This window comes from Zalophus californianus, chromosome 7, assembly GCF_009762305.2.
Source record: "Zalophus californianus isolate mZalCal1 chromosome 7, mZalCal1.pri.v2, whole genome shotgun sequence".
Taxonomy (NCBI): Eukaryota; Metazoa; Chordata; class Mammalia; order Carnivora; family Otariidae; genus Zalophus; species Zalophus californianus.
Window position 1 is genome coordinate 35,242,461 of NC_045601.1, and position 18,404 is coordinate 35,260,864.

The window sequence follows — 18,404 nt, forward strand, 5'->3', positions numbered from 1 at the left end:
TAAAATTCTTGGAAGAAGAAGTACTCTCTCCGATGCTAAGCGATCTTTTTTAGTCACAATATGTTTGAAATATTCCAACCAAGAAGAGATAGGTACTGAGAGATACAAGCTTCCTAATAAAACTATAAGGCCTATCTTCAAAATTGAACTGTGGAGCAAACCTATGAACTACTGATTGCGACTCTATGTGATCACGATCTTGGCATTACTAAATAGATGGAAATATTCTTTCAGTCACACACACAAATGGACCAAAGAAAGCGTGAACAAGCAACATGATACGGTTCAGTATATATTTTTGTCTACAATTTCATTCTTAGATAATTTTTAGAAACTTAGAGTTAGGATATGAATAATCATTAATTATCTAACTCCTCCCATTTTCCATTTTGTTTTATAAAGATATTTGTACTATTTTATTAAACAAAATTATTGTCACACTTATAAGTACATTAAATTTAGAACTCATTTTTAAATTCAATGGTTTCAAGTAAAACCTTTTATATTATGCCTAAAATGCTTATTGTCTATAAGGTCCTGCTTCAAATCAACTCAGTTAATTCTTATGCTCAAAATATTTTTTGCCAAAAAATAAACTCAACAGCATTCTCTCATTCATAAAACTCTATTACAAATCTGGGCTCCATGACAGAGCAAGGACAAAAAGCAAAATTACTAACAATCTTAGAGCCAAAAGACTTTTGCTTTCCTTTACAAAATTGCTTACTTTCCTCTGAGATTAATGGACTGTCCGTGGGTTCTAGGCAATGACTAAAACCTTAAAATAAGGAAGGGTGACCCCTAGTGTTGGCCTTTAGAAACCAAATTAATGTAAGACCAGAAAGCTCCAAAAATGTGGGGAAGAATTCAGTAGCATTCGTTATAAAGCAAAAACAAATCAAAACACCTAATTCACTTACCTTAACTGTCTGTAGACACACACTGGAGCCACGGCGTTAGACCCATGTGAAGTATTGAGGAAGGAAATCGTGAGAGAATCATTTACTTCCACACTAGTGTTTGCATAGAATAACTCACCTTCCACAAACTCAAGGTCACCAGTCCTGCAGAAAAAGGGAAATAGTTTGGCTTGAACATCTGTCACTTGTGACAAAATGAAGTGAAATGAGAGGTCAAAAGGGACTTACTGCCTCATGTGAACTCACTGTCACTCAACCAGAGGAGGTTTTGGCCAAAAGAGGACATGCTGGGACAGGGAAATCTTATATGTGAAGAGGAATTGTTCCTGGAGAAAACAATATAGCATGTAAGAAAGCCATGAAGTTCTTTGCTGGGAAGTTTTATTGCCATTATTTACTAAGGCTCTTGACTGGAGCTGGCTTGGCACCAGCACGGAGCTAAGCAGAAATTAGACACGTAATGCTCTCCCTTTGAGTTTCAGGTGCCACAGCGACAGAAGAGTTGCCTCAGCAAAGTTTGTGCTGAGGACAGCTCTGCCACTTCCCTTTACTCGCTCTGGGCTTAACAAGGAAAAAATACGAGAATGATGGGGAAAACAAGGGATGAAAAGGAAACCGAATATGGCGACGAAATGGCCAATATAATACGGGTGGTAGAATGTAAAAGGACAAGAAAACTGCCACTCTCAAAGGTGACTGCCGCTACCTCCGCCTTCAGCCATCCAACACATTTGAACTCATGCTGAGAATACGGATCCCTTCTCTTGCTTTGTTCTAAGGATTCCATGAAAAAGACAACCTTCCACTCAGTGAGATGTTCACAGCCAATATCTTTAGCTTTCTAAGTGCCAGCTCTACCAGCAAACTATTTCTGTTAGTCATTTAAAACCCTCGAGCCTTATCAAAGTCCTTCAGTTTTGTTCAAAGTGGATTTTCCTTTTGATTTTCTCCTACATCCCCTGACTTTACCCTGTAGGTGCCCCCTCACCTTTATCCAGAAAGATATCCCTTTTTTGTTTCACAGAAATGGTTCCCCAGTAAACATCTGTTATCTAACTCGTCACTGTAAATTATTTAGATCACACATGCTAAATTATTTAAAATAATGCTTTGAAAGAATCGTATTTATATTGACAAAAACAAGACTGTACTCTCCGAGACGACTTAGTACTAAAAGATTTATTTTATTCCTTTTATCTCTGTGATTTTAAACATTTGGAAGAAAGTAAAATACCCTTTCTGAATCTGTGTTTTCAATATTTTTATAAAAAGAATTCATTCAAACAGGTTGCCTCAAGTTTCTGCTGTCATTATGCCCCAGCAATCAAGGACTTCCAATTATAAGCAATGTGTCTATCATAAAATTTTTCATTTATTTAGCAGGAAGGTAATTTTTAATAGGTGCATACATAATTTCATTTTGTATGATTGATTTACCTGCCTACTGATGCTCATTGTAGCAGAGCATTAGCACTCTCTGGGAACTTCCATTTCTTTCAAAACCTGCATCAATTCCTTCCAGTGACTAATTTCCTAAGACACTGAAATGGCCTCTTTGAAATGCAGCTTTCAAAAGTGCACAGCTTTCATAAGCTCCTGGGAAGGAGCTTACGCATACATTTTGCTTTCTTTACCTATAACTCCTACACGTAAGCATTGCAGGCTCTTAAGAAACATTAGGAAGGTGATCTTTCCTTGCCAAATAATAATACAAAATGATACCCTACTTACACACACACACATACTCCCAAAACACAAATGCACAAAAGAGTGAAGTAGTAAATAGCGTGCTTTGGGAAGGTGGTGTGCAAGGAAGCATGAGAAGTGATGGTATTAACAGAATACATCTTGGAGATGGAGAGTCAATTTTATTAAAGATTTTGTGGAATAAATGATTCATTTTATTTCATATTTGAAGCCATAATTTCATATTAAAATAAACATATAATGAAGTAGAACTCGGCAATACTAAAATTATAGAGATAAACCATGGGGCTTCAAAGACATTTAGTATTTGCTGGGGTGCTTTAAGCTATTTTCCCAAGTCCTTTGGTTTATAGAGGTCTTTTTTATTTGGACTATTTCTATGGAAAGAGTTGCAGTTAAATTCTCTGTTCAGATTTAGATCTCCTGGGAGAGATAACGTGTAAAGCTGTTAAAATAAAAGTGTTTATCGTATCCATGTGAAAATTAAGGGCAGTTGCCTGTACTGAAAAAAACCAAATGATAGATAGATCAATGACAGATGAGAGAGAGAGCAATTTGACAGAAGGTGAGGTCCGTATCTAGGGTCTTTTTTGGGAAGCAGGAACAGCTATTGGGAAAATTTGGGGAAGAATGGAGAGGACAATGCTTCTGGATGGGAACAGAGTACTTTATTTTATCCTATGACTGGAAGGCAGAGCAACAAAAGGAAAGACTGGAATGTGGGAATATCTCAAGGATAAATGGCTGACATAAGTGACTTTCTTTAACAAATATTCTTGAAACAAGGAGACTTTTTTTCTTATTATGTGAGTATAGTTGACACACAATGTTACATTAATTTCAGGTGTACAATATAGTGATTTGGCAAGTTTATACATTATGCTATATTCACCGCAAGTGTAGCTACCATCTGTCACCATACAACGCCATCATTGACTATATTCCTTATGTTGCGCCTTTTATTTCCATGGCTTATTCATTCCATAACTGGAAGCCTGTATCTCCCTCTCCCCTTCATCCATTTTATCTATCCCCCAACCACCCTCCACTCTGGCAACCATCAGTTTGTTCTCTGTATTTATCTCTGATTCTACTTTTTGCTTGTTTCTTTATTCATTTGTTTTTTTTAGATTCTACATATGAGGGAAATCATATGCTATTTGTCTTTCTCTGTCAGACTTATTTCACTTGGCATAATACCCTCTATGCCTGTCCATGTTGTTGCAAATGACACAATCTCATCCTTTGTTATGACTGCATAATATGTATTGTGTGTGTGCCTATCTCACATCTTCCTTATCCATTTGTCTATTGATGGGATTAATATCCAAAATATATAAAGAACTTATATAACTCAACACCAAAAGAACAAACAATCTGACTGAAAAATGAAAGAGGACCTGAATAGATATTTATCCAAAGAAGGTATACAGATGACCAACAGACACATGAAAAGATGCTCAACACCACTAATGATCAGGGAACTGCAAATCAAAACCATAATGAGATGTCACCTCATACCAGTCAGAATGGCTAGTATCAAAAAAGACAAGAAATAACAAGTATTGGCAAGGATATAGAAAAAAAGGAACACGTGTATACTGCTGGTGGGAATGTTAATTGGTACAGTCATTGCAGGAAATAGTATGGGGGTTCCTCAAAAAATTGAAAATACAATTACCATATGATCGAGTAATTCCACTACTAGGTACTTACCCCAAAAAAAAAAAAAAAAAAAAAAAACAAGGAGACTTTTAACATTAAAACTTGGAGTATATTCTGTCCTTTGTTCTACACAATGAAACCATTTCAGCAATAGTTTAGATAAATATGTAGTTTGTCATAAAACTAGAAAGAAAAATATGTTGTTTTGATCTACCCAAAGTTCCCAAACCATCTGGATTAAGGCGAGAAGAATAGTTTAAATTAACAAGGTAACGTGAAAAGAGACCAACATGAGGTCTTACACTTAGGTCTAAATATTTGACTGCAGAAGCTATAGGGTGGTTTACATGAAGTGAGAGTGAATCTGGTTTCTAACATGGATCTGTCTCTAATTACTACATGGAAAGAGGCTGTGAGAAACTAATTTTTCTGAGTCTGACTTCTCCCCATTGGTCTATATCTCTCTGACTGTAATTCCAAGCTAAGTACCATGTTTATCCAATAGCCACTGTCAACCTATGGTTTGTCCCAAGACCAGACTTTTATTTTAATTACCAAAAATTGTGTTCTTGTTGTTAAAAAAAAAAACAAACAGAACTAATGTTACAGAACTGTATGTAATAGGTAGTAGAGAATTCTCAGTGCCTCATGAGTTAACATTTGGATGTGTATCTTCTGAGATATTTTCCTGTGTATATCCAAGTATATCTAAATATATACATATGGATTTTTAGCAAAATGAGATGACATTAAGCATAGTTTTCAACTTGCTTTCTTCCCTTACTAAGAACCCCACCGATCAGTTAATATCTACCTCACTGCTAGATCAAAGACTATGCACATTATTTATCACATATATAATGCCATATTATTCCCCTCAAAATATTGTAACAAATGGCACTTCCACCAAGAGTGTCTGAATATGCTCATTTCTTTGCACATATTAATTTAATTCAGATAAAATTTGAAATCATGATTCCATTGAAATTTTATTTGAATTACACACCTTTTTAGGATTAACTTAAGGAAAATTGATATCTGTACATATTGAGCTTTCCTATCTAGGAATATCCTATCTGTTGCTATTTCTCGTATCAGCAGTTCTCAATATAAGTATTTGGCTTTCTTCTTTTCTTAGTCCCATGAGAGCAACAGTTTCTCTAATATGTCAGTAGAGTTGTATTCCTAGAGTAAACTTTGATTTTTAAATCATATTTTATAAGTGGGATTTGTTGTGTCTGTGTGCGTGTGTACATGAGTTCTTTGTGTGGCAGGTTTTGCAACCAGTATCATTCTGGTAGCAATATGGCAATTTCCACCTTGTCCTGTTTTTATTTTTTTTTAAGATTTTTTTTTATTTTTAAGTAATCACACCCACCCAGTGTGGGGCTTGAACTCACAACCCCAAGATCAAGAATCACACGCTTCACTAACCGAACCACCACCCCCACCTTGTCCTGTTTTTAGAGCCAGTTTTTAAAAATCTGAACATCTTACGTCCATTGACAGATGAATGGATAAAGAAGATGTGGCATATATATACAATGAATATTATGCAGCCATCAAAAGGAATGAGATCTTGCCATTTGCAACAACATGGATTGTTGTCACCTCATCCGCACTCTCCCCAGCAGACCACACTGTCCACAGACCACACCCCAACCCCTGTCACCTCATCCGCACTCTCCCCAGCAGACCACACTGTCCACCCTTTGTTATTTGTACTCAACTGGAGGGTGTTATGCTGAGCGAAATAAGTCAATCAGAGAAAGACAGGTATCATATGACCTCACTGATATGAGGAATTCTTAATCTCAGGAAACAAACTGAGGGCTGCTGGAGTGGGGGGGGGTGGGAGGGATGGGGTGGCTGGGTGATAGACATTGGGTAGGGTATGTGCTATGGAGAGCGCTGTGAATTGTGCAAGACTGTTGAATCACAGATCTGTACTTCTGAAACAAATAACGCAATATATGTTAAGAAAAAAAAAAGAAGAAGATAGCAGGAGGGGAAGAATGAAGGGGGGAAATCGGAGGGGGAGACAAACCATGAGAGACGATGGACTCTGAAAAACAAACTGAGGGTTCTAGAGGGGAGGAGGGTGGGGGGATGGGTTAGCCTGGTGATGGGTATTAAAGAGGGCATGTTCTGCATGGAGCACTGGGTGTTATGCACAAACAATGAATCATGGAACACTACATCAAAAACTAGTGATGTAATGTATGGTGATTAACAATAAAAAATTTAAAAAAAATCTAAACATCTTATACAAGTTAGAAGAACTTAAAATATCAAATCCCAATACCGTTTCAGGTAACAGTTTCTTCTATAACTGTTGATCTGTTCAAGATTCCTACTTTCTATAGGTAGAAGTTAGCAATGTATATTTTCTTAAAGACAAACCCAATTCAGTTTTTCACAATTACTTTGTCAATCACTTGTTTAAAATATTCTAATATTCCCTTCTCTATCTTTAATTAGAGCCCATTTCTTCATTATACTAACAACTGATATTTCAGATTCTTACTGTATGTCAGGCACTGTATTAATTCCTACAACAACTGTTGAGATAGGCACCATATTTTTTCCTCACTTTTCAGTGAAGAAATTGAGGAATCATTAAGTGTGTTACTTGTCCAATATCATACAGAAAGCAAGTAGCCAACTGAGGGTTCAAACTCAATGCCTATAGGTCCTTAGCTGAACCGTATAAAAATCTGGCAATAGTTAAAGCTCTTTTCATTGAGGATGTAACTTACTTTGTGAAAGGAATAGGCTTTCCCCAGACCTCTGTAGCACAGGTTCCAGGGGCAGGTCTTCTCTCTAAAATAGAGGTCATCAAACATTTTGCTTACATATCTCCGTAAAAACTTTTTTATGAGATATAGTTGACATATAACATTAGTTTCAGGTGTAAAACATTATGATTTGATATTTGTAAAGAATTTTTAAATTGAAAATTAAGGTGTTGCATTGTAAACTCAAGTAATTGGAAAAAGATAATTGTAGGTATATACTGTAAATATAGAACTTTAAAAATGAAATTGTTCTATCACTTTAAAAGGTATCCAGTGGAATCTAAATACCATCGTGATTTGACACCCGCCACAATCCATTTTTTGAAAAGCTTTTATAAGTAAAAAATCTTACATTATTCCTTTTTTTCTTTTCATATTTCATTTAACCCCATAAAACTTTATACCAAGGTAATACATATTTTTATGCTCAAGCAACTTTTATCAGCCTTTAATATTTTTTACAAGAAAACTATGCTTATAAGTTTAATGTTTAATTTCCTTTGACTATAAGTTTCTAAGTGTTAAATGATTTTTAAATCATTATATAATTACTAGTTGTTCTCAATTGATTTAAACAATTCACAAGTTTTCACAATTATCAATCATAAAATGTAAACTTTAATTGAAATTGCTTTTCTTAGTGAAATGGATGAGACTAAAGATTTTCTTTTTTTCATTTTTTATTAATTCATAAATTCAGTGATGAGTGTTATTTCTCAAGTGAGATATCCCTATTTTCATTTTCATAGATATAAGTGCTGAGAAAGCTTATTCATATGCATTCATAACTGGTCTTAGAAGGAGTTTTGTTATAGTGAAATTACTTAGTTCTTTGAACTCATTATTTGTTATATGATAAAAATTACAGATATTTCTTTAAAAATTATTTTTAATGATTTATCAATGAAAATTCTATTAGGTTCTCCTTAAATTTTGTTTAATTCGATGAAAAAGTAATTCCCTGATTTGCAAGAGGATTTGTTACCCAATTATTAGGCGTTTACTTTCTCAACACCAACATTAATATTTCTGAAGTTCTTTGCTTGGCATCTTGGTGGTTTTTACACATTGGTGCAATTTACCACTGAGTGAGGTGTATGCCTTTTTTTGTAAAAGAAAAAGACTATTGTGAAAATAAAAATGAGGAAAGCATAATGCTCAGTGTCTCTCAAAATTTTATTTTTTTTTAAGATTTTATTTTTAAGTTTTTTAAAGTAAACTCTATGCCCAACATAGGGTCTCAAACTCATGACCCCAAGATCAAGAGTTTCACGCTCCACAGACTGAGCCAGGTGCCCCATACCTCTCATAATTTTAAGTGCTAAATTTCTAGCGGGCGGGGGGGAACATAATTGGCCCAGCCCTGGGGAGTTCTCTAGTCCTTGCTCAATGAAAGGCAGCCACTGGGAGAGGCCCATAAACCATGGATGAAGCCACCAAGAATCAATCACTATATACTGGAGGCCTAGAAAAGGTGGAATTTTGAGTTGTACAAGTCTCACAAAATTTACCTGTAACCGGAATTAATGTTTCTTCTTTCTTCTTCTTCGAGCTTTCCAATTTTCTCCTTCTCACTTGTCTTTTTGCTGAACCGGTTTTTAGTCTTCCTTTGTTTATATTTAATTCCTGCTTATTTCTTTCTCTGTCCTTCCCACCTAAATTATTTTAGCCTACTTTCTTAATCCAACTCTTGCTTAGCGAAATGTTCAGTTCACTTTCAACATTTTAAATAGATGCTCTTATTATTATGAATTTCTCCCCAAATTCCACTTTGCCTATATCTTTTAGGTTTCAATACATAGTAATGTCATTAATGTCTAAGTCTTCTGGAATTTCAGTTGATTTGCAATATCAAAACCCAAAGCTGTTTTTACAGCTTCCTTTCAGCTGAAACCAATAAATATCTTCCCTGCTTGTTCTGTACTTGTCTGTTGTCAAATCTCAACAGACTGTCCATAACGGTCATTTTAAAATGTGAATAGTTCACAGCATGCTCTGCTCAAAATCCTACAATAGATTTTCAATAAGTTGAGAATAAATGCCAAACTCCTTACCCTGGCTTAGGTCACTCTCCTTGATTTAGCCCTATACCTCCCCTGCACCCCCACCCCCGCAGCCCCCCCACCCCTGTCACCTCATCCGCACTCTCCCCAGCAGACCACACTGTCCACCCTGTTTCTCCTGGAGCACAGCAAGCTTGCTGTCATGGGAAGGACTTTGCAATTGCAGTTTGCTTTACCTGGGATATTCCTTCCCCAGATCTTCACCCAACGTGCTCAATCACTTCATTCACATTTCTGATGGAATATGACCTCTTTAGGGATACCTTCAACACTCCCTTCGTTATTTGTACTCAAAAGGGGGGTGGAAAAGAGATGAGGGGAGGCCATATACAATATTGTTTATACACAGAACATCTCTCGGAGCCAAGAAATGGGTAGTCACTGAGGGACAGAGACTTTACATGTCCCATGGTACCTTCTGAATCATATACCATGTGACGAAATCATCTAGTTCAGACTATCTTAAAAGACAATGTAATGCTATTAAGAAAGGGGGAAGATTAATAGAGGAGTAAAAACATTTGTTGACTCATAGAGTTTGGGTAGATTTATGTAAGGTGATGGGAGAGAAGAAGGCATTCCAGGAGACTTAAATGGCATGCACAGAAGCATAGCAGGTAAGAGAAAAATACGGAACATGCTACTGAATATTTTATGCAAATTTTTATCTTCAAGGCCTAGTTTACTAGAGACAAAAAAATATACCTGTCTCAGTAGGGCAGTGGAAGCCTGTTAAGGAATAATGGAAAATAATATTGCCTAGGAAGAGCAGAAACAGATGGAGGATTTTAAAATTCAGGGGAGAAGTTTAGCTTTGTTCTGCTAGAGAAAAACAAGCCATTGAAGGTTCTTGAACAAGGGAATGGTATGACCAAATAAGTGTTTAAGGAGGATTTTTCTGTATCCTGTTAATGAATGGATTAATAGAGCTAAAGCCTGGAGGCAAGGCAGCCAAGTAGGTTTTACTTACAGTTATTCTCAAAGGAGACCAAGGCCTGGTTAGGAGAGTGGCTTTGGGTTACAGAGGAAAGTAATAAAGATAAGAGGTTTTTTTCTTAATCAACAGAATCTGGAAAGTGTCTGTATTTGAGAAATGGAGAATTGATATCAAAGTTAATTCAATCAACAACCAAAGGCTTTTTATATATAAAAGTCACTCTATTATCCATGTTTGTTTATGTAATTAATGTTTGTTCATCTAATGAACAAAATGCGAAGATGTACAACACCTGATTCCTCTGTTCAAGTGTTCATTTTAGTCATTGTTTATATTTTACCAACAATCTTAGTTTATGAATATCTTCACAGAAAAATTTCTAATCCCGCAAATATTTATTTGCATTATAATCCATCCCACTTTGTAGCACAGGTAATAAAAGTACTATGAGTTTAGTTATCATGACCAGGTCATAGTACTGTAAAGCCAAAAGGTACAAAACTGGGAACTGGATTTTCAAATTCCACGTTTGGCATATTTTCATAATATAATGCTTTAGGAGGTGAGTTACCAGTAACTTTTTGAGCAATTACAATGTTCCAGCTATGTGCATTATCTCATTTAATCCTTTTTAAGCATCATACAAATGAGGCATTATTATTACTGACATTATTTACCACTATGGAACAATGAAGCTTCAGAAAGTTAAGTAACTTGTAACAAAGTCATCTGGCTTCTAAGTATCAAGGATTAAAGCAGGCCTGGTTGACTCAAGATCTTGAGCTCTGACAGCCACATTATTCAGCAATATCAGGATGGGGGCAAACAAGTGCCACAGAACAGAGTCATGAGCCATTCCTGGGAATGTTGGGATCATGTGAAGGAATGAACATTTGAATGGGCTTTTAAAGGAGGAGTTGATAGGTAACAGAGAAGGCCACGGTGATAACGTGGGGCAATGAAAAATGTATGGCACAGAGCTCCTAAAACCCTTGGAATTTCCTGAATGCTAGTGTGAGAGGAGTATCTTGCTATCTATAATAAGCCCCTTTCAATGATATCTGTGTTCATGTGAAGAAGGGCTCTTGATGACTCTTAATGAGCCCCTAAATAGCTTCAGAACAGGGGCTGGTTGCCAGAGGAACCAACCTCTTGATTAGAGGGTTGGAACCTACCTTCAGCCCCACTCCCTGACCTCCCTCTTCAGAAGGATGAGGGACTGGAGGATGATTCCATCACCAAGAGCCAATGATTTAATCAATAATACTTATGCAATGGAGACTTCATAAAAACTCTAAATGGAAGGGTTCGAGAGCTTCCAGGTTGGTGAATGCATATACATGCCAGGAGGGTGGTGCACCCCAAACTCCATGGGGACCCTACCCTGCATGCCTCTTTCTCTGGCTGTTCATTTGTATCCTTTAGAATATCCTTTATATCCCACGAATATAGAGTATTATATACTGGGGTATCACCTGTTCCTCCTCAATAGCACCTTACTCCTTTGGTGTTGGAGTCTGGGAATGACAGTGGAGGAGGAAGGGTAAATATCTTTTTACCTAAAACCAGCAGCTTATGTTCTCTGCTGCCTTTCCCGCCAGATGTGTGTGTGTGTGTGTGTGTGTGTGTGTACACATACATAGATACATATATCTTTCATAATAAACTGGTAATAATAAGTAAAGTGTTTCCCTGAATTCTGTGAGCCATTATAACAACCTGAGGAGGGACTTGTAAGAACCTCTGATCTGTAGCCACGTTGAGCAAAAGTGTGGGTAACCTGGGAACTCATTACATATAATTGTCATCTGCCGTGGAGGGGACAGTCTTGTGGGACTGAGCCCTTAACCTGTGGGGTCTGAATTAACTCCAGGTAATTAGTGTTAGAATTGAATTAGATTATAGGACACCCAGTTGAGTCCACAGAGAATGGGAGAACTGTTTGGTGTGGAAAACCCACAGATTTAATGTCAGGAGTCCTGTGGTTAGAAATAAATCATAGTTGTGACCAAGAGGCAATGATCCAGATTAATTCCACTGGAAGCCCCTACTATTTGAAATGGAACTTAAGTCCAGATTTTGAACTAAATGACTTGGCTGGTAGTTGTATTATTAACCTCAGTAGGAATGTTGGGGACGGAGGACACTGGACAGGGAAAGGATTGTAAGTTGAATCCTGAATATGTTACTGCTTTATATTGAGTGCCCAAGTGCTGTATATAGCTAGTTAACTTTTGGAAGGTGGCCAGATAGTTGGAAGCTGAAAAAGATAAATTTTGTAGTCTGCAAAATGAGTATAAGATCTACCTCACAGATTTGTATTGGAGATTAAATGTAATTATGTAAGCAAAAACCCTTTGGAAACAGGAAACAACTGTTATTTTAAGATTATTTTACACAGAAGGGAGAGTTGCAGTCCTGGGGGAGGTGAGATCCCTGAGGTGTAGTATTTAATGGCGAGAACAGAGGAGTGAATAAGAATATTTGAAAAAGACAGCACTTAGAAGACAGGAAGAGAGGAGGAATTTGAGAATGGCAGAGCAATGTGATATGCTTTCCCGGAAGTCGAGAAAGAGCAATCTTCAGGGGTGAAATGCATTAAAGAATTAAATAGTTTGAGAATGAATAAATGCCATTTAGAGCTGACAATGAGTCGGTCTCCCAGTAGAATGAGGAGAAGAGAAAAAAATTAAATGAATTTAAGGTCACATGGATAGAGATGAAAGCAACACTGAAGATGTTTGGCAATAAAGGGAAGAAGGAAAGAAGACAGTAGCTAGAGAGGGATGTGGGAATAAATGTGTATGTTAAGCAGGGTGTGAGATTCTAGACTAGAAAAGAATATCTGTAAGAATAATACCCCTTCTGAAACAGAAAGAGCTAGGTCAAGGACAAAGAGCTGGGTTGGTTTTATAATAGAATCATCTCTTTCTCTAAAACTGAAGCAAATCACAAACTGACAAGCCGAGGAGGAAAAAAAAGAAAGTGCCCTAAATCTGAATGTTTTCAAATAAGTAGGAAGAATAATCATTTGATGAGGAATAGGATGAAACCTGAGGAAAGGGGGAATATGGAATTAGAAAGATAAGGGGGAAGATAAAACATCCATGGCAGCTACTCTTCTGAATATTTTGTTAGAGAACCAGTAAGAGATAAATTTAAAAGGAAGAGCAGGGGTATGGGCTCGGTTAAAATTAGCATGAAATTGCCGTGAACCAGATCTGAGCAATTCCTGGTTCTCTCCGTATGGAGTTGTGCAGCCAGGGATAAGAATCAGAGTACAGAGGCAGAGCAGAACCCTGGTTAAGCAGAAAATCAAAAGTGTTCAACCCATTTTTTTTTTCTTGCAAACAATACGTCAAAGTTAGAGTCCATATTTCTACACTTCAGCTTCATTAGGAGATAGATAAACCAGTTTGGGGATCATTCTTGGACCAAGTCCCATCCTCTTAATATCACTGCAGTGGGGAAATGATTTCCAAGATTTCTAAACAATGATCTTTTAAGTGAAATTTTAAAAATCTCATTCATAAGTCAATACTCCTTGTGCTAAAGAAGGTGATCTTTGAGGACTATGCTTAATAACTACTTGAAGAAATTAATTATGATATTTTCATATTTGCAGTTCCATAGTTGGAACCTTGAGAAAGGTTATTATAGGGAGGTCTATGTGTGACTATATCATATTTCAAGTTAAAATAAGTCAATATAGGGATTTCTAGTATGAAATTTTAAGGAAAGAATATGACCACAGAGATTCTGAACTATTTACTGCAGCTTTGTTTCCAAAACTATGTAGAATTTATATAAAATGTTAGGCAAAGAGAAAAATAATAAATTCAAATTTATATTTCAAATTTTCTTAGAATAAAAACTTCTCCAGTACACACACACACACACACACACACACACACACACACACACACACATCTTGACCCTGCAAAACTAAATGAAAGATCATTGAAATTCTAAAATCTTTCCCAGAGTGTAAACATGTCTGTTTGTAGCAAAAAGTAATTTTGGTAGAATAAAAAAAGAAAAGAAACAAAGAAATGAGAAGGGAAAGAAGAATTAAAAAAGGAAAATAAAGGAAAAACCAAATATTAAAAATTACAATCTAAAAACCTTATAACATTTGCCAAATACAAGTGTTGGCTATGACATTTCTCTCATCTCTAACTTTTTTTTTTCTCAATTTTAATTTTTTCAGGAGTAGTTTGTGAATATTCTCACATTTTCCTACACTATATACCTATGTTTCCATTAGCGCCAGAAGGGAAAATGCTTAGAGTATAACAAATTATCCTTCAGAGATAGGTTTTGGGAATTTACTACCTGCTAGTAAAAACCAGTGAATGTATACAGCACAAATATGAACCATGAAATTCTTTTAAATCAGGCATAGTTCTAAAGTTTGAAGCCTTGTAAAACACCAGCTAAGCTTATTTTACTTCAATTGTCATACTTGTTTTATTTTACATACAAATAGAGAAACATTTCCTAAAGTAAAACAAAACAAAACCCCTAAAAACAGAAGAAACAAGCCATGACATTAGATTTTAAAAAGTCACAGAATGTAATGGAAGCTTTCTGAACAAAATATTATGATCCAATATTTCTTTTTAATCTCAGCAAAATCAAATATTCTAATTTAATAGCTTCCAGATAACTAGCTTATTAGCAAATGATATAAAAGTAAAAAGCTCCAGGCATATCCACAAGCCTTCTCAAATGATACTTTACTTTTAGAAGGCTATTAACTCTGACCCAGATGTAGTTTTCCATCCAAATAAATGAATCACCTCCTACCATGTTTGGCTTTTAAAAAAATAAGAATAAATTAAATCTGCACCCAGAAATGACAATGAAGCTTGTTTTTATTATAACAAGCCTACTCCTTGATTATGAAGTCTGATAGCCTTTAAGCTGTTGATCTATGTTTTTAATCACATCAGCATTAAATTTTAAATAGGAAATTTCTTTCTTTTATTTTATTTTTACATCTTTTCATGCACATAAGTTTTAGGGGATTGGCTGTCAGTAATTTAATAACTTTAAACTCGTGTTTAAATAGCCATGATTTACTAAGACCACAAAATGCAGGCACACACTTTCAAAAGCCACAACTAAAGGAAAGCATATTTGTAAATACAAAATTCTTGCCCTTAAGGTTGTCCTTCTCTTACTCCTTCTTTCCCTCTTACTTCCTTTTTGCTTTTTTTCTTCTGTATGGACAATTTGCATCTCTCCTGGCCTAACACATGCTCTTCTCCACCTTCACATCACTAGATTGTGACTTACCCTGTCATAGAGCTTGGTTGTTAAACAGTAAAATTCCACTTGCCTGTGAATAGGCTAAAGTAAAGAAGGGTGGGCAGAAGAAAGAGAAGCTCAGATGTTGTTGCTGGCACCTGGTATAAGGAGCTATTACTCAAATGAGATGCCAGTGTTATCACTACGTCCAGGTCTTGGATCATGACTTACAGTCAGCATATTCTCGTTTGTCGCAACGTGTCAATATTTCGAATTTCATCTGTCCAAGAGCAAGAATTGCATGTGCTTGTAAAAAATTATAATTTTTTATACATTCGTGAATTTATCTTCAAGTTATATACCATACATTCACACCCTGCTTTATTTCAAAGACCACTTCAAATAGGGATATTTAATGTAACTAATTATTTTTTGTTTAGAGAGCAAGACAGTATGCGTGCATGAGTGGGATGGGGGAGGGGTGGATGGAGAGAGAGAGAGAGAGAATCTTAAGCAGACTCCGCATTGCATGCAGCGCCCCATGTGTGTCTCCATCCTAAGACCCTGAAACCGTGACCTAAGCCGAAATCAAGAGTTGGAGGCTTAATCGACTGAGCCACCCACGCACCCCAGGGATTATACTTTAAATGCTGGTTCCCTGTGTGTATCCAAATTTTCAAATTTATAACTAAGTCCAGTCCGTTCAGTTTTTTCATCCATTTCATTTTTGTTTTCATGGTAAAAATTTGTTACCTGATCAAAATATATGAGGAGTCCTAAAAGAAATTCACACTGTCCAGTGAGTTTGCAAATTGAGATAATTTTCAGATATACCTCTCAAAATCTTCCTTTCATAAAAGGGAGGTCAGGTATATGTTGAGTTACACATTCTTTTTGTCTAGTTACTTAAGGCGATTTTCATACTACATCCCTCACCCAAGGAAAGACCCCAAAGGAAAGGACCATTAGTACCTGTCACCCTTCTTTCAAATGCCAGGGAACCAGGGCCTCATCATGAGGACTCTGTTGTCTTTCCTTCAGGTATACATGCAGGAATACTTAATACTTGGACATTGTTGTCAGTTGGTTTCCTCTCCAAACTTCAGTTGTTCTTAAGTGCCCTTCCATGTAAGCTAGGCTTATACTATCTGTGCCACATGGGCTAGATCAGCAACATCAATGGGGCAACCATGAATTTTACTCTTTCCCTTACTTGTTCAATTGAAGATAAGGAAGTGGGGAACAGAGGTGATTGATTTTGTTGAAATGTAAAAATATTTATGTTCTTTTAAATTTAATTTATAGCCTAAAAGTAATAATATATACAAGGAAAGGATTATGAAAAAAAATTTGAAAGAAGACTGCTCAAATCCTAAAATTTTTTATTCTTCTTAAAAAAAAAAACTTAAATGCAGGACGCCTGGGTGGCTCAGTCATTGGGCATCTGCCTTCGGCTCAGGTCATGGTCCCAGGGTCCTGGGATCGAGCCCTGCATCGGGTTCCCTGCTTGGCGGGAAGCCTGCTTCTCCTTCTCCCACTCCCCCTGCTTGGGTTCCCTCTCTCGCTGTGTCTCTCTCTGTCAAATAAATACAATCTTAAAAAAAAACAAACAAACTTAAATGCATTAGAAAAATATATAAATCTGTGAAAATTTACTTTTTCCTTCATATTATCTTTCTAAGACCCACAACAAATAATTTATTTCCCTGAATTTAATTTCCAATCAATACATCCTATTATTATATAAGCTGTGCTCTGGGTAACATATTAAAATCCACAAAGTTTGGTAGTCAAGCAGACTCCAGAATAATTGAAAGAAAAGTCAAATTAGTTTTTCTATGTCATGTTGACCAAAAAATTATATTTGATTAATATTTTGCTAATAATTGAACTTATTTTAGACACACATACACTTACGGTGTTTATTTTAATAAACCACTCAAAGCAAAATTGATAATATATAAGAATTTTTAAAATAATAAAAATACAACTAATAATTGCTTAAACAGGCAAAGGACCTGAATAGATACTTTTCCTAGAAAATATACAAATGGCCAAAAAGCATCTGAAAATTTGTTCAAAATCATCAGGGAAATGCACATCAAAACCAGAATGAGATACCCTCTCCCCCCAACTAGGATGGCCACAACCAAAAAGACAGACAATAACAAGTGTTAGCAAGGTGGTATAAAAATCAGAACATCCATATGCCACTGGTAGGAATGTAAAATGGCATAACCTCTTTGGAAAACAGTCTGGAAAATCCTCAAATGATTATTCATAGAGTTACCATATAATCCAGCAATTTCACTCTTAAGAAGTAAAAATATATACCCACTTAAAAACTGTACCGGAATGCTCATAGCAGCATTATTCATAATAGCCAAAGGAGGGAAACAACCCAACTGCCCTTCAACTGATAAACAATAATGTGGTATATCCATGTAATAAAATCTTATTTGATATTAAAAGGCAATAAACTTTTTCTCTGCCATCATGTTGTGTGCGATTGACTGTTCTTCTCCGAGTCTTCTCACGAGACTTTCGGGATCACATGATTCCTGGCCAAGAAACAAAAGCAGAATTGCCCCATTCCTCAGTGCATGTAGATGAAAACTGGTAGTAAAATCAGATACAACTCCAGAAAGAGGCACTGGACAAGGACCAAGCTGGGACTATAAGGGATCACATATGATATGGCACACATATATATTTACGCTTCATGAAGGTCAAGTGCTTGTATCCTATCATTCTGTAAATATCACTACTACCTGAACAATTGACATGTTTTATTGGGGAAATGATTTTTCTCTGTTACTATGCTTCTACAGCAGTAGGTTGGTTCAGTAATAAATATATGAGAACTTTTGTTTGGAAAAAATTTGAAAATATTTTTTTTAAAAAGCAATAAAGTACTGATACACACTATAACATGGATGACCTTGAAACATTATGCTAAGAGAAAGAAACCAGTCACAAATTGATTGATTGTGATTGTCTGATTGTGATTCTGAAATATCCAGAATAGGCAAATCTATAAAGACAGAAGGTAAATTAGTGG